Source organism: Triturus cristatus, chromosome 6 (assembly GCF_964204655.1).
Source record: "Triturus cristatus chromosome 6, aTriCri1.1, whole genome shotgun sequence".
NCBI classification, from domain to species: domain Eukaryota; kingdom Metazoa; phylum Chordata; class Amphibia; order Caudata; family Salamandridae; genus Triturus; species Triturus cristatus.
In genome coordinates this window covers 451120992-451147558 of record NC_140589.1, presented here as the reverse complement: position 1 = coordinate 451147558, position 26567 = coordinate 451120992, and positions in this window count along the sequence as shown.

Below are 26567 nucleotides of genomic sequence, written 5' to 3'. Positions count from 1 at the left end.
CCACATGGAAACCTGAAAAGATATTCTTAATGGATGAACCAACTTTCTTGTCAGCTGGGTCTTTTAAAATGTTCTCCTCTGCCATCGAAGACATTCCAACCAAACTGGCCACTACCGAACCCACGTGAATGTTATCAGGCAAAACATATTCTATTTCTTCCAAAGAATAAAGTAAGATCATGAATCCTGGAAGGGCAATTTTATCAGGGTCTTTCCATTCTTGCTTTATCACCACTAATGGCAGCTGATGAAAGGGTAATGAATTAATGTGTCTCTGAAACTGTCGCAGGACAGAATTCTGGCCGGTTTCACAGCAGGAACAAAAGCCATGATTTTCCTCACATTGTTCAAAACAGCCTGCAACGTTTCCTTCGAGATCTACTCTCCCTTATGTTCTGGAGCAGGAAAAGAATCATCACTGCCAGAAGAAATGTCTGACACTGTCAGCATCTCACCGGTCAATTTTCTACCAAAATCTGTTTTTGGATTCTCTTTATTAAATCCAGCCAAAGTCTCTAACACAATACTTCTGTTCTTGCTACTGACAGGAATCTTTAGAGGAATGTTGAGGTACTGGAGACCTCGAGCATGAAGGAGAGAAATGTCTTCTTTTAAGAGAATGCTTGCCAATTGTTCAGTGACAGCCAATGCTTATTAACAGTAGTGGGGTGGGTGGAGGGGCGCGCGGGTGGAATCATGAAAACTTACCTGATGCTGCTTCTCCCGACTTGAGCCTCGGAGCTCCGCTGCTTCCTGGCCCCAGCAGCCCCTGTGAAAGCATCAGAGACTCCCTGTGCAGTCCCTGCTTGCTCTCATGCTGCTTGAGAGCAGCACAGGTATTGGCATGAGCGGGCTTGTTTAATGCTCACTCTGGCACAGGAAGTCTGTGCTGTGCAATAGAGCTGGGTTGGAGAAACCTAACTGGGCATGTCTGTTTGGCCGGCCTAATACATCCGTCCAAACAGACATGCACAGTTAGCAGTGCACATCACTCCGCCCCGCTCCCATGGCCCGGCCCGCGCATTCCCACACACGCTGGTTCAGCAATCAGCTAAAAATAAAATGATATTGTTTTATTTTTCAGCTGCTTACTGAGCCAGTGGGGTGGTGTTCCTCCGCCATTGCCTCTGCAATTGTTAACAATAGCTTCTTACTTTGCCAAGTAAATTCAGCCAGTTCTGTCCTCAAAACTTCAGAGATGAGAGAACATAAACTATGATAACTCGCATGTGAGAACGCTTACCTGGAAGCGTTCTTCTTGTAAACAATCCTGAGGAAGCGCATCCTCCTCTCTCTCCTAGAATGAAAGTCTGTGCATGCCCACCGCGCATGCCGAAGATGAAACTCCTCCTCCAGAGACCACCTGAAGGTGACCAGGAAGAGAGGCTTTGTAGGGGACTTTGCTACACTGTTGCCAGCTCTGTAAGTCCTCTGTTACAGCACCCAGCAGGGAGGGAGGGGTTTCATTTACAGAATTCTCCTGCGCTTTTTCTGTCTTGCAGGTGCGATCACCTCAAAAGTAATGACTGGGGCGAGGGTTGTAGGCGTAAAGCCATCTATATATAACGCAGGTGGTTTTGCCCTGGCATTGAATATCTCATATGTATATGGTCTATGCTTTATTTGCATTTCTGTAAGCGCTGTTTGTTTACTTCATGTACAGTGTTTCTAATGTCACGCTCTCATTCTATGTTGCACATCTTATTTTGTACATCTGCAAGTTGAAGCAGTAAGGGGGAGTCATCTGCAAGTTGAAGCAGTAAGGGGGGTCATCTGCAAGTTGAAGCAGTAAGGGGGGTCATCTGCAAGTTGAAGCAGTAAGGGTGGTCACCTGGAAATTGAAGCAGTAAGGGGTGTCGGCAAGTTGAAGCAGTAAGGGTGTGTCTATCTATACTTGGTTTTCTTCTCGCAGTTCAGTTGCAGTGTGAATAAATAATCTGATAAGTTAGACTCTGTGTGTTTTGATTAGAATTGTTTAACATGCTGTGGCACTCTTGCTGAAACGTGTCTTTTATCTGGTTCTAATTGAGTGAGCCCTGTTTCTAAACGAGAACTTCAACTGACCGAATTCCCAGGCGCTGTTATTGCTTCATGCAAAGTCTAGTACCGCGGGCGCCTGCGCCCTTTCTCTCGGACAAATCTGTGATCGTCTCCCCTGACACTCCTATGCCTGCTGGTCATTTTGTATTCTGCACAGGCAGCTCTTCTATCTTATCGATGAAGTGTCTTCTTTTCTGCACTGACAGCTTCCGGTGCAGTACTTGCATGCTGTAACTCTTCTGTTTCTGCGTGAGCCCAATGACTTTCTGCGTGGCTTCTTCAAACTGCCTTTTGAAAAGTAACATATTTTCCCAAGTCTAAACCATGTCTGGCTAAGTGACCGTAAATATCCTGTTTAATGCATGCATCTCGTTTCATCAGTCAGTTTTCATTCTCCGTGTGAGGTTTGAACTGAAGTCCCCAAGCAGAAGGCATCGGGCACTCACGCCCACCGGTCTTTGGTGATGTTTGTGATGTTACTAACAACATTCATGGGGTCATTTGTGATGTTAGTTTTTAACGTCAGAAACAGTGCAAGGGGTCGCAAGGTAGGAATTACAAAGCATTTCATACCGAGATATCACCGTCGAACAGTACAATCAAGGCCTAGTCTACGCAGAATTATGAACTGTCAGTCAGTGGACTTGTTCAGTAGGTTTGACCATAACCTGTGCGCAGTGCACTGCAGGGAGAGAGCACATGTAGGGACACGTTGTGCACACAGACAGGGTGCCCTGATAAACTTGGCCTCACCACGAAAAGAAATGAGGGGCTTATTTCAAAGCTCCTTGCACCGCAGGCGCATCACTTTTTGTGATGCTCTGGTGGCACAGGAGCCTGCTCCATACTTACCAGGCAGCACTAAGCCACTTTTTGGGGGCTAAATGCTGCCTTATAAATATCGTTCCCTTTAACACAGTTTTCTGCGTTAAAGGGGCGTGCACTGGGTGTTGCAGGGGGCATTCCCAGCAACATTCATGCAGTGCTTAATTTGTAAAATATTAAGTGCCAGGGCTCTGACCAGGAGGCCACTGCAGCATACACCACCCATCACCCTTGTCATCACTGGCAAAACAGCTACTAACCATCTCTCTCACATGTAAATGCTACAGTTCAGATTATTCCAGGCCCCCAAAGCTAAAGAAATGGCTGGGGAGGCAGGTATTAGTAATTTTCATGTATATTGTATTTCTAAACAACAGTTGTGCTGCTCATCTCTGAATTAGATGAGCAGCGCCACCATGTGGTAGACTGTTCTATGTATGGTGTTGACAATTAGGTGCCGGTGCCGAGCACGGGAAACCAATTAAGTGCTGGTGCTTGGCACCGGAAAGCCCCGGCTCAAATTAAGCACTTCATTCATGGCTTTTTGACACTTCCCCAGATTTACGAGGTACATAGCATACTGCTTGAAAGTAAAGCAGGCACATGAGTGCACGCTAAAAAGTCACATCTGGTCATTAATAAGTAACCCAGCAACAAATTGGCACACGTTTTTAACGCATGCTGTGAAGGAACTGGAAGCACAATTAATATGGGAAAGTGGATTGCCTCTCCTCGTGGCGGCTAAGCTACTGACAAACCAAGCAAATATAATATCGGCAGAACGCGATGCACAATTGAGGAAAAACTGGACCACAGCAGTTGGGCCATAACACTATACAACTTCGCGTCCCTGCCATCTTATCTCTCCTCTCCCCTTAACTTGCCAATGAAGCGCCAGTTAATGGGTTTGCGCTTTGGGCTGGTTTCATTAAAGGCATATTGGTATGGGCAGAGGAACCTTGAGGAAAAGAACAATCAATGCAGCCTTTGTACCAATGGAGAGGAATCATTGACCCATGTGCTCTGCATCTGTAGTGCCTTTACCTCACTAAGAAAATTCTGTAATTTATGAAAGTAGTAGCACCATTGTTTGAGACCGGTCATCAACAAAAGACATAGACTGATAAATTTGAAACATTGCTTGATTTTAACAGCCTATCAGCATATTTTTACTGAGATTTTATTAATGAAGCATTTATGAATAATATAGCATACTTAATATCTTTTGGAATACCACTGAGAATTTTTGCATAAAATATTTTTGAGTAAAACAGTGTATTTTTTAAATAAGTCTCTTTCTATAATGAACCCTCTATGTATGTAATAATTGAAATGATTTTAAGTAATTGTATAATAAATAAATAAATCTAATTTAATCTCTCTCTATATATATGTTTGTGTGTGTATTATCTACCGGCGGTCGCCAGTAGATAGTTATAGTTAGGACCTATTTTCCATAGGAAATCCGCAACATTCTATTGGGAATTTCTTTGGCGCCGATTGACGAATCTTCGCAAAATACCCCAAACTTTTGGCCAGCTCCGCTCCGCTCTTACCCTGAAAGTTTTGTGGTGATTCGTCAAGCGGGGGCCGAGAGAAAAGGGGGGTCCCAAAACGCGTTTTCCCCATGCAATTTCCCATAGGATCTGTTGTCGCAGCTACAGCCTGAACCGCTGAACGGAATGACACCAAATTTGGCAAAGAGGTAGTCCTCAGTTCGGACTCATGCCTTTTGCATATTTGGTGTGAATCTGTTTAGTAGTTCCTGAGAAAATTAGGGTAAAAAAGTTAGTGATATCTATGGCCGCGGAGGATCCGCGGACCGTACCCGCACCGTACGCGAACCCTCCCCGAACCGAGCACGCACACTCCCGATAGCACGCTGAATGCTAATTGGCTGTCGAGTGTCTCTCTACATTCGAAACCAGGAACTGTTGGCGGCCATTTTCTGCCTCGGTAGAAGCGAGGCTGAAGAAGCAAGGGGAATAAGTGCGTAAAACATATAAAGGGGGCAGAGTGGGAATACTCTTACCCTCTAGAGGTGCTTAAGGGGTCCCAGAAGGAACCCCTGGGGCCCCCCTTTTTAAAAAAAAAGCGGCGAAATGCGCGCACGGTGCGCGCATCCTATTGCGTTGGATGCACGGATTCTCTCGCGGTGGGTGCGCGGATCCACGGCAAAGTTTTTTGAAAAACGACAAGAAATCATTGGTTGTATAACAACTTTCTACACTGAAAGGTAGGGTGTATATTTTTGTTTTTTAAAGGTATGATTGTTATTGGTTAACAAAAACAGATTGTAAGGAACATTATATATGATAAGCTGATATGTTGAAAAGTCAAGCACACTTCCTGTCTTGTGTAGGAACATTGTGTGCTGAACTTGTGACCTGTGAGCTCAGTGCAGTGTTCCATGACCTGTTTCTATGGTAACAGGCAGAAGGCAGATTGGGGGAAGGGTTGAAATGTATTTCAGTTGGAAAGGGTTGAAATGTTTAACTAATAGAAATGTGTGTTTGCTTTTGAGTTTATGTGCGAAGGATTGTGATTTGATGTTTACATGTATATGTGTGGAAAATGAAAGTGAAACTTTTCCATTCTTTGCTTTTGCTGAGAGGTGCACAGTGCAGAGATTCTGTAAAAGAAAATATGGTGAGTGATTGATATACTCCTTAATCTACAAAAGAACTTGAAAGATGAGTTATTTAATTGTGAGGGGATGTATGTGGACTATTTTGATTTTAATCAGACTAATGTATTTTTCCTGCTAAAGTGTAGGGAGTACTTTTTTTCTCTACAATGTGTGTGCATGTAGAAACCATTCTGTGATTGGCATTTGTGTTTTTCATGTGTTTGTAGAGAGATAACTGTGCAGTTTTTATATTTTGGTAGAATAAGAAACCAGTCATTGTTTATGAATTTGTGAAATGAGTTATGTTATGTTTCTATACTAACATGTAGTACTACTTCTAGATGAAGAAATGTGTTTTCATATAGTGCAAGGGATAGTGTTGTTTGTCTAGAATCACACAGTGAGTCTGTGTGCATTTGGGAACCACTGTGAGAGAAGCATTTGGTAATATTGTGTATTTGCTGACAGATAAGTGTTTTAGAACCAGTCAGGTTGTCAAGTTTTAGTAGCATTAGAAGCCAATCTTTGCTTATGTGTTGATTAAATGAGTTAGGCATTGACACTAAAGTGCAGTCGTGAAATATGTAGATTGTGCGCAGTTCCCTTATCACTTCCAGTGTAGTGAATGAGTTTTGGTAAACTCCTAGGAATACTGGTGCTTGTCTAGAATCACACTGTGAGTCTTTGTGCATTTGGGAACCACTGTGAGAGAAGCGTTTGGTAACATCGTGTATTTGCTGAGAGAAAACTGTTTTAAAACCTGTCATGTTGTCAAGTTTTAGTAGCATTAGAAGCCAGTCTTTGCTTATGTGTTGATTAAATGAGTCAGGCATTGACACTAAAGTGCAGTCGTGAAATATGTAGATTGTGTGCAGTTCCCTTATCACTTCCAGTGTAGTGAATGAGTTTTGGTAAACTCCTAGGAATACTGGTGCTTGTCTAGAATCACACTGTGAGTCTTTGTGCATTTGGGAACCACTGTGAGAGAAGCGTTTGGTAACATTGTGTATTTGCTGACAGAAAACTGTTTTAAAACTTGTCATGTTGTCAAGTTTTAGTAGCATTAGAAGCCAGTCATTGCTTATGCGTTGATTATGTGTTGATTAAATGAATCAGGCATTGACACTAAAGTGCAGTCGTGAAATATGTAGATTGTGTTCAGTTCCCTTATCACTTCCAGTGTAGTGAATGAGTTTTGGTAAACTCCTAGGAATACTGGTGCTTGTCTAGAATCACACTGTGAGTCTTTGTGCATTTGGGAACCACTGTGAGAGAAGCGTTTGTTAACATCGTGTATTTGCTGAGAGAAAACTGTTTTAAAACTTGTCATGTTGTCAAGTTTTAGTAGCATTAGAAGCCAGTCATTGCTTATGCGTTGATTAAATGAGTCAGGCACTGACACTAAAGTGCAGTCGTGAAATATGTAGATTGTGTGCAGTTCGCTTACCACTTCCACTGTAGTGAATGAGTTTTGGTAAGCTGCTAGGGATAGTGTTGTTTGTCTAGAATCACACTGTGAGTCTGTGTGTATTTGGGAACCACTGTGAGAGAAGTGTTTGGTAACCGTGTATTTGCTGACAGATAACTGTTTTAAAATCTGTCATCTTGAGAAGTTTTAGTAGCATTAGAATCCAGTCTTTGCTTATATGTTGATTAAATAAGTCATGCTTTGACACTGATGTGCTGTACTTAAATATGTAGATTGTGTGCAGTACCATTAACTCTTCCAGACTAGTGAATGAGTTTTGGTAAACTCCTAGGATAGTGTTGCTTGTCTAAAATCACACTGTGAGTCTGTGTGCATTTGGGTAAGGATTGTGAGAGAAGCATTTGGTAACATCGTGTATTAGCTGACAGATAACTGTTTTAAAACCTGTCATGTTGTCAAGTTTTAGTAGCATTAGAAGACAGTTATGGCTTATGCTTTCATTATATGAGTCAGGCATTGACACAAAAGTGCAGTCATAAAATATGAAGATTGTGTGCAGTTCGCTTACCACTTCCACAGTAGTAAATGATTTTTGTTAAACTCCTAGGTATAGTGGTTGTTGTCTAGAATTACACTGTGAGTCTGTGTGCATTTGAGAACCACTGTGAGAGAAGCATTTGGTAACATCGTGTATTTGCTGACAGATAACTAATTTAAAACCTCTCATGTTGTCAAGTTTTAGTAGCATTAGAAGCTAGTCTTTGCTTATGCATTGATAAAATGAGTCAGGGTTTGACACTAAGGTGCAGTACCATGTACTATTCTGTTCACTGTGGCAGAACTGAAAATTTAAAAGTTTTACCTAAGCACTGTCCTAGAAGTAGTCTGATTATTTAGTCAGTTTCTAAGTACCAAATAGATTGCTTCAAATAAAAGTGTTCTGACATACTATACACTTGTCTTTTACACCTTCAATTCCCTAGTCAGTATCCATACACTTCCAGGAAACATCCTGTCACTTCCTTTGCAGTCCTCTAGAGACCCATTCAACAGCATGTACTAATCCATTGACTGTGCCAAAACTCAAACACTTATAAATTCACCTAGACACTCTCTTTCCAGTACTCTAATGATTCAGTCACTGCCTATGTATTCATGCACTGAGCCAGTTCTTAGCACATGGAGTACGTCAAACCCATATCCACTATGCATGCAGTCCTCTAACCACCTACACACTTGTCTTTCACACCTTCAATTCCCCAGTCAGTATCCGTTCACTTCCAGCAAAAACCCTGTCACTGCCGTTGCATTCCTCTAGTGACCCATTCAGCATCATGTACTAATCCATTCACAGCACCAAATCCTAATAAATTCACCCAGGCACTCTCCTTGCAGTACTCTAATCATTCAGTCAGTACCCAAGTACTCATCCAGTGACCCAGGCCTTAGTATATGAACTGCTTCAAATCCTTATCCTCTATGTATGCAGTCCTCTAACCACCTACACAATTGTCTTTCCCACCTTCAATTCCCTAGTCAGTATCCATACACTTCCAGGAAATACCCTGTGACTCTCTTTGCAGTCCTCTAGTGACCCATTCAGCACCATATACTAATCCATTCACTGTGCTAAAACCCAAACACTTATAAATTCACCAAGATACTATCTTTGCAGTACTCTAATCATTCAGTCAGTGCCTAAGTATTCATACACTGAGCCAGGCCTTAGCACATGGACTGCTTCAAACCCCTATGCACTATGCATGCAGTCTTCTAACCACCTAGACACTTGTCTTTCACACTTTCAATTTCCTAGTCAGTATCCATACAGTCCAGCACTTGTCACTGCCTTTGCACTCCTCTAGTGACCCATTCAGTACCAAGTACTAATCTATTCTCTGTGCGAAAAGCCTAGCACTTATAAATTCACCTAGGCTCTCTCCTTGCTGTACGATAATCATTCAGTCAGTACCCAAGTAGTCATGCAGTGAGCCAGGCCTTAGCACATGGACTGCTTTAAATGCCTATGCAGTATGGATGCAGTCCTCTAATCACCTACACAGTTGTGTTTCACACCTTCTATTCCCTAGTTAGTATTCATACTCTTCTAGCAAACACCCTGTGAGTCACCAAGTGTGTCTCCTTATACTACTGTAATCATTTAGTCAGTTAGCATGTAGTGTTTTAGTGCGGTAGGCTTTAGGGCATGAACTGCTTCAAAGTAGTATGCACTATGCATGTAGTGTTTTAATGATCGTCACACTTGTGGTTCAGGGCTATAGTTTCATAGTCAGTTTTTATATAAAATGTGTTTGTACAGTAATGGAATAGTATAAATTTGAAAGTTATTAATATACATTTATTTGTGATTCTTTTTTACAGATACAGAACAGGAGTGTTTCTCATCTGTTTGCACTCTTCTCGTGCAAGATTGTTTGGATGAAGGGTCCTTAGGTGTTTCATCATACTTGCTGTGCCGCACGAGTATTTTTTGTTAGGATCTCCTCGTAACAGAACTCTTTGGCAAATCTTGCGAGTGACGAAGGTGGCATTGGTCTTTGTTTGCTCCTTGGAAAAAGTAAAAAATTTCCTCACCTGCCCTCTGCAAAGCATTTTCTTCAGATTCGGTAAATATTTTAAAGCGGCAACATTTACAGTTTTTGTAAGTTAAACTTATAAAATGTTGTTAGCTGTATGCATTTTATACATCTGTGATTTGTTTCTTGTGGTATTTTGTTGAGAATACCATGTTGTTTTTTTTTTTAACAATCTTTCTTATTTTCCAGGTCTGTCATCGACATCCGTTGTCCCCACAGTAGTGTTCCGCCTTGTTGTTATTTATTATTGTTGTTACATTTTGTTTATTAGTTTATTGTTCATATATGTTAATAAAAAAATAAAGTTTGAAAATAGTTTTTCGTTTATATATTTATTATTAAAAAAAATAAAGTTTGAAAAAAACATTAATAACGTTTTTGGTTGTTCTCTTAACTGCTGCGTGACTCTTTCTTGTTCTTATTAATGTTATTTGATGGAGTCCACCATGGTGTTAAATTTTGGGGGACTTATCGCTGGAATACTGGTGATAACTGCAGTTTGCACTAACTTCTGAATAGTGTGTTAGATTTATCTCAACTTTACTTCCGTTAAAGTGCTGATAATGAAATGGAGAGTAGCCGTTCTAGTGCAAAAAGACACGAGGTGCACCTTTCCGATTTATTCTAAATACTAAAATCCTGTATTGAATTGCACTGAGGTATTGGCTGCAGTTACAGTGTACACACAAAATCTATTAAGAAATCTCATTGTATTTATATTGATTGGGAATAGTGCGTCAGGTGCTGGATCTTGATGAGATACACTGCTCAGTTCGTATACTGTTCTGCACACGAAAAAAATCCCATCACAACTTTCACACCAATTGCAATGCGAAACAAATTCCAGCGATAAGTCACGTTAGCACCAGGGATTTTACACCTGCTTTCTGCTGGTGTTAAGCAGGACAACTACCTGCACCATGAAAGAGAACACAGTCAAGAGCCACACCAGAACACCCAGAGGTACCATAGAGACAATGAGCATGATACAGGGATACCCATGAGGGACAGAAGACTCATCTCAACAACTCCAGGAGCGCCAATGCCCCCCAAACGCACATCTTAGTAAGTGTGTCCCTGTGGTCATTGTCTTAGCATGATAGGCACGAGCCCTGCAACATCATAGTGTGCTGTCACCTCAGCGTTGGCAGTGAGCCTGGATGTGTAGCTACGCATGCATCCTCCTGCATGCACAACTGGCGTGTGCTGGTCTGGGGTTCACAGGTCAGTGCAGGGGTGTGCCTATCCGGCAAGGGGAACGGGGTGTCTCGGACATGTCCGTGTACAGGTAGTGCGGTAAGTGTGTCTCTGTGTTCTGGTGTGGCCTGCTACAAGAGCCGCAGAAGTTGATGTTGTAAACTGGCATGCACCACCTCCAAACAGCACTGTGATGTTGTAGTTGGAATGTAGCAGGACATGCGCAAATAGGCATTACAATGGTGTGCTGTACGAGTGCACGAGATACAACAGCGCACTGTACAAAAGTGTGGGGGCTCGTGGGAGGGAGGTGCAGCCGTTCGGCAACATAACACACAGTGAACTCGACCATGTGCCACATGCTGGGCATCTCATCCATGATGACCACGGTCGCACAGACATCCCACAACACCAACGACTGGCCTTTGTACACATCCTGTATGAATGCAGCGTGGTTTTCACTTCTATGCTCGTTCAGTGGTGTGATGTTGGCGGGTTGTGTGACTTGTGCTGCTTGTTGGTGTGTTTCATTTTGGCCATTGTTAGTCTATATGTGTGTTGTACTTAATTGTGCATGTGTGCCATTCTGCCCATCCCCCCCCTCCCCCCACTCCCTGCTTCTTCCTCTTCCTACTGCTGTTGTGTCTATAATTTTGTTGCTGCACACATAAATACATGTAAATAATAAATTAGAATAGTTCCTTGATTCTTTTAGGTTTCAAAACTTCTCTATTGGATTCTTTTTAATTTTCCATATGAACCTTTTTTTAATATTGAACAACACATAGAAGTCAGAAGTGCAACGTATTCTATCAACACACTTTCTAGAACATTCTACAACATGTGCAGGTTAAAAGTTCATCAATTTTTTAAAACTTAACGATATTTTTTTGTAACATTTTCTTGAATATTTAACGACACGTGCAGGTTAAAAGTTGACGATTGTTTTAAGTCCGAACAGTGCCTTTCAAATGCCAGTAGCAGGCGTGGTTGATCTGAGCAAATTTTATCCTTTGATATGTACTCTACGTTGAAACTGCTTTTTCTTAACCAATCACAAAGATGCTTTTCCACAAAACTAATGTGCACCCTACTTTTAAAAAAGAATGCTTTTCATGATATCTTCAGAGATAAGTTATAGATAGGAATTAGCATTTAAAAAACCTTTGAAATTCACTGTAAAAACCATAGGTTTCAGGGGCGTTATAGTTAGGAATTGGCATTTAAAAAACCTTAGAAATTCACTGAAAAAACCAAAGGATTCAGGGGCGTTATAGTTAGCTGGACATTTCCCTTGTACAAAACCTTAGAAATTCCCCTGTTATAGTTAGTTCAGCTAACTATAACTCGCGCCCCCCGCAATGCACTGCTGATGACGTCACATATTACATCACTCATGACATGGTCAGTGACATCACTGATGACATCTCAAATGACATCACTCATGACATCTCTGATGACATCATCCATGTGATAAATTAGTGCATCTTCTCACACCCTAATTAACCTTTGATACACCGACTCAAAATTTCAGATGGCCATTTTGAAAATCATAGATACTCCAATACCAATAACTACATACCCACTCATTAACTCTTAGGTCTACATACACCTCCACTCACTCACCTGTACAGTCACTCATACTTACAGTCACTCCGTACAAGACTATCATATGCATTTATACACCTATATAGACACTCACACACCGCCAATCATCCATTGAGGTACTGACACACCTAGTCAGTCGTGCAAGTAATTAAACACAGTCCAATTTACTCACCTATGCAGTTAAACACACTCAAGTTCACTTACTCATAAAAATAGTACCACATTCTTACGCTCTAATAGAATCATTGATACAAGCACACACTCATCCATACAGCCACTCACACAATCACACACTCTCACATATACCCACTTATATACTCTTACACACATATATACTGCCTTTCACATATGTAGTTAGTCACACATGTACCACTGAGATATACATTCAATCCCTAACACACCCATACATACACTCACCCAACCATACAGTCCATCACAGATGCACTCTTAAAACCATGCACCCACTCACACATCTATGCATAGAGTCACACACACCCTACCCACACAAACACTCAGGCACCCATACAGATACTCAGACAACCAATCAATAACCCATATAGACACTCATATAGCTATTCACAAAACCATGCAGCCACTTATACACCTACACACAGACACGTACAGACATTCACACAGTTTAGTCACTAGTCTGCAGTAAGATACATTTAATGACTCACTTAAAGAGTCAGTTACGCACCTACAAAATCATCCATTCACACACTTGTACACCCACTCATTCTTCAACAGACCTTTCCCTATATATATTAAACATATTAAAACTGTACAGAAACACATACCTACTAGATTATGTCATCAGTGATGTCATTTGAGATGTCATCAGTGATGTCATGAGTGATGTCACTGACTATGTCATGAGTGATGTAATATGTGACGTCATCAGCAGTGCATTGTGGGGGCGCGAGTTATAGTTAGCTGAACTAACTATATATATATATGCCATGGTGTTTTGAAGAATGAGTGGGTGTATACATGTCTGAATGGATGATTTAGTAGGTGCATGGCTGATTGTATAAGTGACTGATTAAGCATATCTAACTGAATGCATGGGTTAGTGAGTAAACTGGGTAAATGTCTGTATCAGTCTGTCAGTAGGTGTATAAGCGGCTGCATGGGTTGGTGAGTAGCTACATGACTGTCTATATGGGTTTTTGATTGGTTGTCTGAGTATCTGTATGGGTACCTGAGTGTCTGTGTGAGTGGGTGGGGGTGGGTGACTCCGTGCAGAGATAGGCAAGTGGGTGATTCACTGGGTGTATGGGTTCAAGAGTGCATCATTGAAGGGCTGTATGGGTGGGTGAGTGTGTGAATCGGTGTGTTGGTGAGTGAATGGATGTCTCAGTGGTATATGTGTGAGTAACTACATATGTGAAAGCTAGTATATGGGAATGTTGGAGTGTATAAATGACTATACGTGAGAGTGATTTATTGTGAGAGTGCCTGTATGGATGAGTGTGTGCTTGTATCAGTGATTGTATAAGAGGGTAAGTAGTGTTAGTATTTGTATAAATAAGTGAGGTTGTCTGTGTATAACTGTATAGGTGAGTAAATGGGTGTGATTGATTCTGTGCATGACTGAGTAGGTGTGTGGGTAAGTCTATGGATGAGTGGCTGTGTGTGAGTGTATGTATAGGTGTATGAGTGCATTTGATAGTGCTGTATTGATGAGTGACTGCATGTATGAGTTACTGTATGGGTGAATGAGTGGATGTGTGGGTGTAGACCTAGGAATCACTGAGCATGTATGAAGTAACTGCTATTGGTCTATCTAAGGTTTTGATATTGGTAGTCTGTATTTTAGAGTGGGTGTATAAAAGGTTTTATTAGGGTGTGAGGAGGTGCATCAGATTGTCACATGCATGATGTCATCAGTGATATCATTTGAGATGTCATCAGTGATGTCATCAGTGATGTCACTGACCATGTCATGAGTGATGTAATATGTGATGTCATCAGCAGTGCATTGCGGGGGCGCGAATTACAGTTAGCTCTACTAACTATAATGGCCGAATTTCTCTGGCTTTGTACGATTGAAATGTCCAACTAACTTTAACGTCCCTGAAACCTGTGTTTTTTTCAGTGAATGTTTAAGGTTTTTTAAATGCTAATTTCTAACTATAACGTCCCTGAAACCTGTGGTTTTTTCAGGGAATTTCTAAGCTTTTTTAAGTGCTAATTTCAAACTATAACGTCCCTGAAACCTATGGTTTTTTCCATTGAATTGCTAAGGTTTTTAAAATGCTAATTTCTAACTATTACGTCCCTGAAACCTATGTTTTTTCAGTGAATTTCAAAGGTTTTTTTAAATGCTAATTTCTAAATATAACGTCCCTGAAACATATGGTTTTTTTAGTGAATGTCAAAGGTTTTTTAAATGCTAATTTCTAACTATAATGTTCATGAAACCTATGGTTTTTTCAATAATTTTGAAAGTGTTTTTAGTGATATTTTGGAACTTTAATATCCTAACAATAGTTTTTCTTCATTTTTTTTGTTATTACAATTTTTTTTTAAAGGGGAGTGGCATATCCATCGTGTACCTATCTCGGTGAGTGCGCGGATTCAAGCCGCCATATTGGCAAAGTTGTGAAGGATGTACGTTTGGTTAGTGAAGGGAGCGCAGTGCCTGACCCCACGTAATGTCATATATGTATAGGATCGCGTCGTGTGCGTGTTTGGAATGCGAAAGGTGCGCGGTGCCTGACCCCGTGTAACGTCATATATGTATGGGATAGCGCCATGTGCAAGTTTGGTATGCAACGGGTGCGCGGGGCCCGGCCCCGCTTAACGTCATATACGTATGGGGTTGTGCCAGGTGCACGACTCCCGTAAATTATTTTTTGTCTTAAAACTATAAGTATATAAGTTTAATGTGTATATGAGAACAAAAAATTATTTAAACTAATTATAAAAATCATGTTTTTGTTGTAGCAATAAAGTTATATTACTCTTAAAAATATTTTCGGGAAGTCGCGTTGGGTGCGGGCTGGTCGCCGCCCGGTGCGCGACACCCATGTGACTTTAAAAGAAAGCATTTCATTGGTTCACAAAGTTTGCCATTCTAGAAGTTGAAGGACCCCACCCATTTTTCTCATTCTTTCTACACCATCACAGGAGACACACCTGCTGTGTTTTTTGAGCTGCTTGGCGTATTTTGTTGGTGGTTTCTCACAAATTCAAAAATGGCTTCTTCTACTCCTGTTGTTAATGTTCCATCTGATGAAGAAGACTTGGACCAACCTCTTAGAAAAATGAAGGAGTCCATCGTATGGAAGTGTTTCACCATTCCAGATGGAGAATAGACCGTGAATGCACGCAAAGTGAGCTGCACACTTTGCCCAAGAGTATTGTCAAGGGGAAGTGAAAAAAAATACTCATGTGGAACATCAAGTATGATGAAACATCTACAAACAATTCACCCTTGACATCTGGCGCGTGAACAATACTGACGTGCCCAAGAAGCTATGCAGCTGGATGGCCAGGGAGCTGGTACAAGCACTTCAGGAGCCTCAAGGTCTTCATCTCGAGGACCGGACATTCGTCCAGTATTTGTTAATCGTGAGCAACACTGCATCAAATGCAAGACTGTGCTCTGTTACGGGGAGCAGTCTGTAGATGCTGTGGTTTCTGCAGCAAGAAACCCTCCTTGTTATTTTTTTTTAGTTTCAATGACTCTTTAATTGCAAAAGTTAAGAGTTAGCTCTGTTGTTTTTCCTGTTTTTTAAAACAAACACCAAAAAAATACACAAAATGGTTTAAAAAACACACAAAAAACAGATTTACCTTATCTGTTTAAAAAAATTAAATAACTGTATGGTAATGCCTGGATGATTCCATAAGTACATACGTAGAGCTTGATTGATTGAAAGAGTGCATGAGTAATACGTGGGTGATTGCATGAGTGCATGAGTAGTGCCGGTATAATAGGACAAGTGCATGGGAAATGCCTGGATTATTGAATGAGTGCATGGCTAATGCCTGGGTGTTTGCATTAGTATATACGTGGTGCTTGGGTGCTTGGAATACTGTATCAGTAGTGATTGGGTGATTGTATGAGTGCATCAGTAGTGCCTTGGTTATTGCATGAGTACATAGGTGGTGGTTGAGTGATTGGAAGACTGCATGGGTAGTGCCAGGGTCATTGCATGAGTGCATCAGTAGTACGTACGTGCTTGTATGAGTGCATGCATAGTACATGTCTGATTGGACGAGTGCATGGGTAATGCCTGGGTGATTGCATAAGTGCATCAGTAGTACATAGGTGCTTGTATGAGTGCATGGGTAATGCCTGCATGATTAGACGAGTGCATGAGTAATGCCAGGGTATTGCATGAGTGCATAGGTAATGCCTGGTTGATTGGAACAGTGTAAAGCGCTTCAGTATTGTTGGACTGTTTGTATAACTGTATGACTAGTAGCTTGGTGATCGGAGGAGTGTATGGGTACTGGCTGAGTGATTTAAGAAGTGCATGCATAGTGCCTGGGTGATTGCATGAGTCTAGAGGCAATGTTTAGGTGATTGGAAGAGTGCATGGGTACTGCCTGAGTAATAGAAGAATTGCATTGGTAATGGATGGGTGATTGGAGGATTGCATGAGTACTGCATGGATGATTCCATGAGTGCATGGGTAGTGCCTGGGTGATTGGAAGAGTACATGGGTAGTGCCTGGGTAATTGGAGGAGTGCATCAGTAGTGAATGGGTGATTGGAGTAGTGTATAAGTAGTGCCTGGGTGATTCCATGAGTGCATAGGTAGCGCCTCGGTCATTGCATGAGTACATGGGTACTGTCGGGATGATTAGAGTACTGCGAGGATAGTGCATGGTGAATTTACAAGTGCTTCGGTATTGGCGGAGTGATTGGATTAGTACATGGTACTGGCTGGGTGATTGGAGGAGTGCATGGGTAGTGACAGGGTGATTACTGGAGTGCATGGGTACTACCTAGGTAATTGAAGGAGTGAATGAGTAGTGTCTAGGTGATTTGAGTTTTGCATGGGTAGTGCACAGGTGATGGTAGCAGTGCAGGGGTAGTGCTTGGGTTACTTAATCTTACCTTTTTTTAAATAGATATGAAAGTCATTAAAACAACAATTTTTTCGGTTGTTTTATTATAATCTAAATTTAAAATATTTTCAAACTTTAGAATTAGTGTCTGTAAAAGAGAAGAAAAATACTGTTATTACATATAATATTATAGTTTTAAGAACACAACATAATTTTACAATTACATAACATATTCAGTTTGCCTTTTTTGCTGTTTTCAGATTCTATTGAATTTCACTATACACAATGATTTCAATGTTGATCATCATGTAACAGCGGGCAAAAAAATACAATCAATAAGATTGTTAAAAAACACCAAATCTATGTTCAAAATATTTACAACAAACTCAACTATCTGTTTACATTTTCAAAAATAAACACCCTCAATAACATTGCAAATAATACAAAGATCAAATATATGAACTGCTTCTTTCAAAAACTATTTTCTAAATACAATATCAAAGAACAGAAACGATAATTGAAACAGTAATTGTTGACATCTTCCTTATAGGCTGAATTATGTTTCCGAAATCATTTGCATTGAAAATATCCCAAATAAACTTCTTAATTCATATTAACATCTTCCCAATAGGCCGAATGATGTTTCTGAAATCATTTGTATTGAAAATATCCAAAATAAACTCATTAATTCATGTTGACATCTTCCTAATAGGCCGAATGATGTTTTCAAAACTTTGGCATCAAAAATATTAGATATGAATTTGGTAATTCATAAGGCAACCAACATTTGAATTCCAAATGGGCATCATTACAATGTGTCCATCCTTTATTGCACTTTAAATACACAGTATGGTGTCCAGATGTTGTAGAAGGTCCATCGTGGAAAATAAATGCCACTGCTTTGAAAGTTCTTCCTGAAATTGACAGTTGACTTGACACAAGATTTTTAATTTTAGTTTCCAGTTTTCTTCCATCTGCTCTACAACGTTTTAGCATTAAAATGACATATTGTCCGAATCTTTCTGTAAATAATGTTGATAAAATTTCAGATTTGCTGTAAGTACATTCCATATTTTGTTTAGCTGATTTTACTAATTTCTTAAAAGACACTGTTTTGCAATCTGGTATTGTCAAATATATGAAACGTTCAGTGTCTATTTCAGTGGTAGAAGAAAATGAACAGTCTTCACATTTATGATCCCATCTGTAACGTACTCCAAACAGATTTTCAATTTGAATTCCTTCACCTTCCAATACTGCAAGCAAATAAGAAATAAGAAAATTCTTGAGCATCTTGCTATACATTAAGGTGTCGATTCCGATCCGGTAAAACCCGGGTACGAACCGTCGGACGGAGCGTTTTTTCCGTCAGACTCATACCTGGGAAAACCACCTTACAAACCCGCAAGTACGATTCGTACAGAAACACCCTTTCCGTACGAATCGTAAAAAACACTGACTGGCTAAAATATACCCACAATTCCGATCCGGGACACCGCGTACGTGACATTCGCACGGAGTCAGGCAGCGTTTTACGGACCAGCAAGTACGATTCGTACCCACAGCACTTCGCACAGCAATATTTTTACGGGACCCAAAAAGTGCCGGAACAGCTAAGTAAGCCACGATGCACGGCGAAAAGGGGGCTCGGTACGCATCGTACCCCGATCCCTACATGTCTGCACCGTACCCCCAGCCCCCCCATGTCCGCACCGTACCCCCATCCCTACACATCCACGCCGTACCCCTACCCCCCGTATGTACGGTGCGTACCCCTACCCCCCGTATGTACGGTGCGTACCCCCACCCCCGTATGTATGGTGTGTACCCCTACCCCCCATATGTACGGTGCATACCCCTACCCCCGTATGTACGGTGCGTACCCCTACCCCCGTATGTATGGTGTGTACCCCCACCCCGTATATACGGTGCGTACCCCCACCCCCGTATGTACAGTGCGTACCCCCACCCCCCATATGTACGGTGCGTACCCCCACCCCCCGTATGTACGGTGCATACCCCCACCCCCGTATGTATGGTGCGTACCCCTACCCCCCGTATGTACGGTGCGTACCCCCACCTCCCGTATGTACGATGCGAATCCCCAACCCCCGGATGTACGGTGCGTACCCCCACCCCCTGTATGTACGGTGCGTACACTTACCCCCGTATGTACGGTGCGTACCCCTACCCCCCGTATGTACGGTGCGTACCCCCACCCCCTGTATGTACGGTGCGTACCCCCAGCGCTATGCTATAATTTGATGATGTAGATTTTCTAGAATAAACACGACGTTCACAATTACATTAGCATAGCAGTTGATACCTGAACTATTTTCTAACTGTTATCCTACAATTTCATCAACAGTGTCCATTTTTATTTGCTTCGAAGCCTCAACATTCTCTTGATTTTTTCTCTTCTTTCCAACCTCACTACAGTGTTTCTCATATGTTCGTTTTGGACATACTACACGCTTTTCATATACTGGATATTTACCTAAGTTGGGAGCATACAGTCTTCTTAACCGATTATACTCTCTTACACAATTTGCATCTGCACTAATCTTTCTCTCATCAAAACCAATCAAATGCAATCCAGATAATGTTCTTACTCGAGACAATGCAACATATACCATCCACTCTTTAAACACTGAACTTCTAATATTTACCAAAGCACTGTCTACACTTAAACCTTGAGATTTATGAATGGTCAAGGCATATGTTAAACAAAGAGGAAACTGTTTTCTACGAACATACAAATCTTTTATAAGCAAGAAACGAATAGCACAACGTCCAATCTGTTTAACCTCTTCAATCTGATCAAATTTAATCTTCAAAAATTCAATTCCATCTCTGTTCTTATAATTAACAAAATCAACAACTTTTCCCATTGCTCCATTCACTAAACCTTTTTCAACATCTAAATTACGCCATAATATTACCCAACAGTTTGCACATACATATAAGATCTTTTCCAAACCAGCAGTCTTAGATATAGATTTTTCCAAAGAGTCTAATTTTGACTGTAATTTCTCTGACAGAAGAATAGTAACTCCTTCATGCCCTATTTTATCAATGGCTTCCATTTTCATTATCGGTTGTTTCTCCAGTTTCAACAGTTCTTCATTGAATGTAAAGCATTCTTTCAGTGTTGGCAAAAGGCAAATTATAGACTTCTTTTCTACAATTTTTTGGTACATTGTTCCAGGTGCAATATTTTCATTTTGAAACAAGTTTGTTAGTAGCCGACTTTGTAAAGCTTCTTTGCCATCCTTTGTCAAGACACCAATTCTAATATCTTGAAGAATGTTTCCATAATGTTCATCACTTGCTTGTCGCATATTCTTAATAAGTAATTTATATTCAAAATGAGACCAAATGTTCACATTTCCAATACTTCCCAATGATTTTTTAGTTTCTTCATGAACAAGGGTCTTAAAAACTGGTTGGCCTTTCACAGGAGTAAGTTGTAATAGATCGCCAAATATAATTATATGTTTTCCTCCAAATAAAACATCATAGTCAGTTTTTAAAATCTGTTGCATTCTTAAATGTACAAAGGCAAGCATTAAGTTTGAGACCATGCTTACCTCATCAAATATCAGAACTTTCATTTTCTTCAGTACTTAGACACTTCATAACAAGCTTCTCCAGATAGATTGTGATATTCCAACTTATTTTAATGTTCTACTGGTAACATGAGTAAACGATGTAATGTAATCCCTTTAATATTGTGTACTGCTAACCCAGTTGGAGCAATTACAACACAAGATACATGTGAGTCAGTGGTTTTCTGTAGATAACTTCTCAAACCGTTAATTAATAAACTTTTTCCTGTTCCAGCTTGACCACTGATGTACATTTGAATAGGTTTAAACGATGTGCATTGGCATTCTTTCTTTTCATGCAGTAAACCATGTTGTATCTGTTGTCTAAGTTCCTGATATATATCTTCCTGTTCAATATTCAGTTGTTCTTCTAAGTTTTCCAAATCAATAGTGTCTTGTGCTTGTTGCATAGCCGTTTGCACTTCACTCATTGCTATTGCTGCTTCATTTTCAACAATGGGTTCTCCTAATGGATCTTGACTTAGTGCAGCAGAACTCTCACTATCTCGAGAACTCTCTCTAGCTATTTCAGCTTCAATCGTAGTTTCTTGATTAATCTCTTTATTTAACATTTGCAGATAATTTGGAAAAATTGTACATTCAATGCTATCTTTACATGCATTGAATTAATCTTCATAACACTCAAAATCTCCAAGTAATTCCATTTCAGTCCGCCAAGGCTTGAAGAGTTGTAGAAGTGCGAAATAAAAATATTCTCTTTTATCTGGAGTATCGCAACTGAGTTTCCTGTGATTAATCAGATGTCCTTTGGCATGTTTTACCAAATATCCTTCACATCCAATCACTGCATATTTTCCTTAATTTATATTTTCTGTTACATTTCTCTTAAAGGTGTAATGTTGCAGTACTTCATAGACACATATGTTTTGCAGATGTGGACTTCTTTTAGGATAGTACGTATCCAACATATTTGTTTTAAGAATACCTGTACTTTCCGGTTCATTCAGTGCCAAGTATTCAATTTCTTGAACAGATTTCAATATACGATTTCGTGTTGCAGCAAGACCTAGAGATACCCAAACGATTCCTCTTGACTTTAAATATAAACTTGCAGATGTCAACCGATCCGAACATTCGTAGGATCCCATCTCTCAATGTGAAAGCATCTTCAAACTATAGCTGTACATTTTCTTACTAAGACTCTTCTCTTGTGAAATATCTTCCCACGTTTCTTTTAACCCCAGTCATTTCAGATTTTGTTATAAAAAATGTAACATAGCGAGCAACAGCAATGGCATTATCTGCAACATACTGGATAGCCATATTAGCATTCCACATTGACAAAATTACTTGATTGTAGTCATTATTTATATTTTGATTCTTCACTTCTCTTTATATTGTAAGTATTCTTTGGAGAGTTTCGAGTTATAGTATGTCTCACTGCTGACATAAAACTGCTGACTCTTCCTATGGAAATTACTGGACGTGGAAAACCAAATCGACATTTTGTATAAAAAATTTACTTGGACTTGTATTTCTGTCGGCAATACTTTCCACATCGATGATTTTGAAACATTAAACTTGCTGTCTTAAGGTAATTTGTCCTCCTGTTTTTGGAATACCACATGTAACATAGTCTTCAATGAAAGATAAAACAGTCTCATCAGAATCGCTTCCAAATTTAGGATCTTTGTTAATCCATAATACATATGTATCTGTGGAGCACCTCTGGCTTGGTACTCCTTTCTCCAAAAGAAATCAATAACTTCTCCAAGAAGTGGGTTCTTTTTATTTCAGATAAAAGTCATCATTGCTTGAAACTTATGATTAAAATATCTGCACACATTGACTGGATCCAAGGAACACAGTTCTCCAGGTGTCTTGAATTCAATGTTTTTAATATTTGAATTTGCTTCTCGTAGAAAATCAAGTAAATCGTCCCAGGCGTATTCTGCACAGCTTAGCCTAACAAACCACGTAGAGTTCTCCATGACGACGATGCCAACACTCATTAGTACCACATTGACACGCCATCAAATGAATCAACTGAGATTCTAAATGTCATCTCTTTGTTCCACTTTGTGCATGAATACCTTTGCAGAAAGATCTGTAAGATGAACTCCTGTCTTTAATATGTGGTTCACTGCATATGAAAGGGCAGACAAGTCACTTTCAAACAAAATAGGAAATATGTATGGAATACATTGTTGAAATCTTGGATCTTCTGAGTATAATCTTGTTGTACGATATTCTGAAACTTGAATCTGCACATGTCATTCATCATATCGTCCACCTTTCCCAGTGGGGAACAGCTGTGGAAAACAACGCGCTTCTAAACTTCTTTCCCAAACACTCATGGGAGTTTGCTTTCTTCATTTGGAATAATTCAATAGTAGTTCTAATCTCTTCTTTTGAATGTTAAGGATGAATACTGTAATGTTTATAAATTTCTTCAGTCCTGGAAACATTGATTTTTTCAATTCGGCCAGTTGAAACTTCTGTGTCATCTCCTAAAGATATTTCTTCTTCGTCCACAGGTATATTTTTATAATAAATATTGTTCTGTGTAAGATATAATGTAGCTTTTTAAAGTTTGCTCACATCTACTAACTCTTGCCATATTTTCCGACTCTTTGTTGGTACACCATTAACTAGAATAACTACAGGTCAAATTTCTTCTCGATCTACACCAACTGTTTCAATATTCTTTTTGAAATCCAAAGGTAAATACACAACTTATCCTTTTAAACCTCTTAGTAAATCTGTAGAAGGCAGCTTACCTGTTTTAGGCTCCATACAAACAATAGCCTGAAACGGATGCACCAAATGAATTAGAATAAATTCATATGTATTTAAATCTTCTGGTTCTGAAGGAATGACTTCCAACTCTAGGTTATTATGTACAGCTCTAGCTGGTAATTTATTTCCTTATAGTTTGCGGTAACAATATTTACAAATATATTGATCAGTACCCAATTCAAAACGACCTTCCATCATTAAATAAGCACCAAATTGCCCCCACTTATCATTGTTTTCCTTTTCACTTTTTAAATACACATCGACATTCCTAGTTTGATTTTCATAGTGAGTATGTCTACAACAGATACAAACATAATTTGGTTTTTCACTACAAACTACTTTAAACTTTGTAATTTCTTCAGCAAACTTTTACTATCTTCCCCCTCCTGTTCAACACCTACATTAATGACACTCTCACCTTCTCTACACTTCTCTTCTGGACCGAGAAAATTAAACAGTATATCATCACAAACATTTTTTACATCTGATTCTAAACCATGCAAAAGAGCAGTGTGTATTTCAGCTAAACATAATGCAAGACTCCTTACATCCTTCTTACTAACTTCCGCATTTGTGAGTGATGTACCGCTAACATTCTTAAATGATGAAAGGCACTTCAACACACTTTTCTAGAAAGACAAGCTAGAGAATGACCCTGCAAACCAGTATATTTTCTGACTTTACAAGGATCTAATCCTTGCAACATCTTAATCTTCTGTTTAACACTTTTTTTTACTGTATTCTCGTAAAAAAGTTACAAAAATATCAATAGATTCCTGTTGTATACTACAAATGCTACTACAATCCCATTTATACACTGGAGCTTGAGAACGTCTCCCTTCAACTTCTTCAGCTATTACTTCTTCTACATTTCTAGGAACCATCTTTTCTTTTTCAATTGGACAACCATTTTTAACCTCATAGGAACGACCATTGGTATCAACTGCGTAAACTAATGTATTTTGTTGAAATTAGCTCTCTTCATTAAAAAAGGTTCACTACTAGAAGTGTGCTTCCATTGCCCCCCCAGAAAATTGCAAAAGTTTGTTCTATTGTTCTATTGATCAGTCTTTTTCTTGTACTTTTCTACTTCATATGGTCCATTATTTTATTGAGTGTTCTCATTCTGTTCAAAACTAATATAAACAATCTTCTTTTTAATTCAAAAGCCTTTTCGACTACACTTTCAATATATTTTTTTTAATATTTCATTAAATTTTGCGTTTCCTTATATCTTGATACTGTTTCATCCTTCTTTCATCATAGATTTTTTTACCAAAACTTGATCTTCTATCACCATCTTTTTTTTGCTTTGCCTTCTGAATGATCGAACAAGTTTTCTTTTGTCAATTTTCTAAATTCGTAATCTTCTTTAAAACTCTTTTAACAAAATCTTTACTTCTCTTATCAGAAGCCTTTTTCTTCACGGTCACATGTTCTACTTTGTCTGATTTCTTCTGTTCTCTTTTTTTAAATAGGATTCTTTTCTTTCTTTCCTTTTCTTTTCTTCTTTCTCAGTCATGATGTATCTTTAGTAAGGTAATGGTCAGTATCTGAAAAGAAAGAAAAATGTAAATACACTTGTTAAATCATTTACTATTATTAAAATAATTATACTCAACATTTTATAAGTACACCAGTAACATCTGGGGCATTAAAGGACTACATAGTTAAAACCTGCCTTATTCCATGAATACAGGGATAATATCTTAGGATTTACATCAATGCATAGGAAGTGACTGACTGATTCTATAAGTGTATGAGTACAGTCTAATTAATTACATAAGTACAAGAGTAGTCCCTGCGTGATTGAAAGACTACAAACATACTGCCTTAGTAATAGAAGCACTGTATAGCTAATGCATTGGTTAACACCTGGCTGACTGCATGACTACAGGGGTAATATCTGAAGATTTACATGACTATGTAGGAAGTGACTGCATGTTTTTATAGTGCCTGGATGATTTCATAAGTACTGGCTGAGTGTTTACATAAGTACAACAATATCAGGAGTACCCCGGTACTGCCTGGCTGATTATATAAGTGCATGAGTAGTGGCTACATGATTAGAAGAGTGCATGGGTAATACCTTGGTGATTGCATGAGTAGTGCCTAGATGATTGCAGGAGTGCAGCACTAATGCATGAGTGATTACAGCAGTGCATATTTAGAGCCTGGATCATTCAAACATTGCATGCACAGTATTAAGGTCTTTTTATAACTGTATGAGTGTTAGACCTAGACAAATATAAAGCAGCACACTATTGCATGACTCAACCATACGTCTCTCTATACTGTTAAAAGCGTGTATATATATATACGTTTCTACTTTTTCAAATCATCATCATATCTAAAAGAAATATGCATACAATATTTCTGGAAAATAGTGAAACCTACAAATTGAGACATGAAATAGATCGGCCTGAGTGCTTGCATAACTCTATGACTTGTGCTTGGGTGATTGTATAAGTGCAAGGGTAGTCGCTGGGTAATTGAAGGAGAGGATAGACAGTGACAGGCTAATTGCATGATTGCAGACATAGAGGTTCAGTGCATGGATAAGTGTATGAATTGCTCCTGAAGGCATAGATGAGTTATTGAGTAGTGCCTAACTAAATAGATGAATGCAACAGGAGGAGCTGGATGATTCTATGACTGCAAGGTTAGTGTGTGGGTTATTACATGAGTGCATAGGTACAGCTTGCATGATTCCATTACTGTAGGAGAAGTACATAAATAGTGGCTATATCATTGCATGACTGCAGCAGTAATATCCGGACGATTACTGTAATACATTAAAAGTGAGTGGGTGATATTATAAGTCCATCAGTACTGCCTGGGAGAGTACAG